Below are 3508 nucleotides of genomic sequence, written 5' to 3' on the forward strand. Positions count from 1 at the left end.
TGAATTTCGCAGGGTATCAAGAGAATAAAATTTCAAATTATTTTTTTGGAATGAATTCTAAGAGAAAATTGATAAAAGTTTCGAAAACATTTTTTATTATTCCCTAAAATTTTTTAAAATTATTTAATAGATTTTGAAGCAAAGTTTTACAATTTTGCCATATTACATAATTTAGGAAAACTAAGGAACATAATTCTTATCAAGCCTTCTCGTGCAAGTTTGTTGCACAATTTTTTAAAGTATATTTTGGTTTAAAAAACGTACTTTTAAATTTGAATAAGTTTGAGAGATATTCAAAAATGTGGAAACGATTCGAAAATAGTTAAAACTTGTGAAGATTTTCAGAGAATTTTTGTAAGGTTTCACGAAAATGAAAAAAATTATTTTAGGTTCCTAGGTACAGTTAAAATAATTTTTTATTTTGAAAAGTAAATTTTAAGGGATTAGTTGAGAAGATTTCAATACATTTCAAAGGATTTAAAAAAGTGCCAAGGAAGAATCTGGAAGATTTTAAATCAATATTTGTAAATTTCCTGAATTTAAAAGGAAATCAGCAAAAATGTGAAAAATTGTAATAATTAGAAGGCTTAGAATGTCTAACAAGATTGAAAACAGAACTTTCTCAAGATTCTTGTGAAAATTTTTTATGATTTTTTTTTATTAAAATAAATGTACTTTAAGGGAAAATTAAAACAGGTTTTTAAACATATTAAAGGATTTCCCAAAACTTAGAAGAAGAACGTAGAAGATTTTGAAGTAAAATGTTGCAATTTGGTCAGATTAAAAGTTTAAAGAAAAGTAAATAATCGAGTAATTTCAAGAAATATTTAGTATAATTGATGAAATTTAGAAGAATTTAAACTTCAGAAGAGTTTTATAAACGTAGAATAAACTTCAGGAGCTTTAAAAGCATTTTGAGAAGTTGTTTAAAATATATAATGATTTTTCAAAATTTTGATAAAAATTCGAGACAGTGCACAATATTTTTAAGAATCTAAAACTTTTTATATAAATAATAAACATTACGAAATTCCCGATTTATCAAATACTTCTTGATTTCTTTCAAACTTCTTAAGAATCTCTAAACATCTTTTAAAAAGACTCGAAATTTTCCTGATATTTTTTAAGATCCTATCAAATAAACAAATTTCTTTAAAATCTCTTAGAATCTTTTCTGACACATCTGATATATTTGAAAATCTTGTTTTTTTAAATTTTCTTAAGAATCTTATAATAATTATATTTATATAAATTTAAAAACAAACTGATAATTCTTATTCTCTTGTGTATGAAATTTTTGCAAAATCTTTAATGTTTTTAAATACTTATCTCAACACTTCCTAATTTAGCTTTGACAATTTTATTTTAATTGTAAATAATTGTAATTTTAAATTAATTGTAAATAATTGTAAAATAAATTTAACAAAATGTATTTTATGAAGAAATATCTTATGATTTTAAAAGAACAAAACAATTCTGAAGGTAAGTCTTTGTAGCATCTTAATAATTAATGAACATAATTTTAGAATATTTTTCCTTAAATCTGGGCTGTAGGGCCAAACGTGGTACAAAAAACCGTCGTGAAATCTTTAATTAAAACTTCACTCTCATAGATTATTATTTAAGATGAAAAATAATAATACTTTCATAAATATTCCAAAAAATTATTCGAATGTGATACACATTGCGCTTGAAGGTTGAACTTCATGATTTTTGCGCTGGCTAAAAAAGAATTAAGAACTTCTATGTTTATAAAAGTATTTAAGTTTTTCTTCTATAGATAGTAGCAGGACATGTAGTCACTTAAGTTAGTCTTGAAAATTGTTAAAATGAGCCAGGTTAGCACAAGCTGAAGTGAACCAAACTTGTAACTTCTTGTTTTAGAAAAATGTAAATTTTTCTAATTATTTAAAAAAACTAAAAAAAAACTAAAGTGTACAATTATCAGTCCTTAAAATAAAAATTCTAATGATTTTTTTAAATTTTCTTTCAGGACAATCCTTTTCAGGCTGAATCCACGCTTTTAATCGAAAGAGGTTCACTTATTTCCAATCAAAATAAGCAATGAAATAAATTTTGAAAAATATAAAAAAAAGATAAACCCCTGATTGCTTAACGATATCATTTTTTTACTTGTAATAAGTTGCAAGCAATTTAAAAAAAGTTTATTTTAAAGTATATATAAAATATTTTTAATTATTTCTAAAAATTTGGTAACATTAACATTAACATTAATAATAACTAACGTCAATTAAACATATATAATTAATGAAAGGTTTACATTTTTCCATTTGAGTATGAAATACTTATCATTTGATAAAAATGTTCTGAAATTTTTCTTTGAAGGTGGTGTGGAAAGGAGTTTTATTAAAAAATGTGTCGGATTTTCTAAAAGACAACTGCATGAATTTCTGACCTTTCTTATTTTTATTTTTAAGTGTATTTTAATCATCCTTATGATTAGGAAAAAATCATATACTAAAAAACGATGAGAGAAATATCTATTTCTTAAGCTGTTCCATAAGCTTAAAGCCAAATCTGTACAACCGTTTGTTAACATGTTTTAAAGTTTTTTGTATAATTTTAAAGGCAATTCTTCATTGTATTGTACTAACTAATGAAGATATATTTCTAATTTCATTCCTGAAATCTACTCCCTAAGGTCAAATATGGTACTAAAATATCGCGAAACATAAAAAAATTACCAACTATTTACAAAATTTTTTTTATAAAAATCAATGTGTATTAAAATAAAATGTAGTCCTATTTATAAAAGTATTATTATTTTTCATTTTAAAAATAAATGTATACAGAGCACAGTTTTTATTTGCAATTTCACGATGGTTTTTTGTACCATGTTTGACCTTAGGGCAGAAAGATCTAATGCAAAAAAAACTTAGCAAAAAGACCTAATGCACGTTGGAATCCTACATCGTGTACTACGCCGTTTAATATTCCGATTCCTACGCAAGTTACGACGTCGAAATTTTCAATATGGTACTCTTCAAATTATACAAATAAATTATATATCTTGTATCATTATTGCAGAATCATCATCAGTTTCTCAAAATCGTCAAAAGCGAGTGGTCACTCATTCTGAATAATCCTGTATATGGTGATTCCTTTTCAAATTCTTTTGGACGGGCAGCTATTGCTTGGGCTAAAGATAAGGCAAAACAGAAGGGTCGTATGCTGCTACTGTATATGCATCCCTTACTTGCACAAGATCTACAAGAAGTGCATTTTTCTGATTGCACCAAAGTCCAGATAACATCCAGCCTTAATCCTGTTGGCCACGGATTTGCAATACATCCTTATATCATCATAGCACGTTATACCTTAATGCGTCCTTTCATAATGGTTCAGGAGTATAGAGTTGCAACGCAAATCAAACTTACAAGAGATCTCAAGTACGAGGGTAGTTCAATAAGTCCTTAGAATGACCAACAGATGGCGCGCGAATCGCTCCAAATCATCTGTTTTCAGTCAGCACCACTCCCGACTAGAT

The sequence above is a fragment of the Belonocnema kinseyi genome, chromosome 8, assembly GCF_010883055.1.
Source record: "Belonocnema kinseyi isolate 2016_QV_RU_SX_M_011 chromosome 8, B_treatae_v1, whole genome shotgun sequence".
In the NCBI taxonomy this organism is placed as follows: Eukaryota; Metazoa; Arthropoda; class Insecta; order Hymenoptera; family Cynipidae; genus Belonocnema; species Belonocnema kinseyi.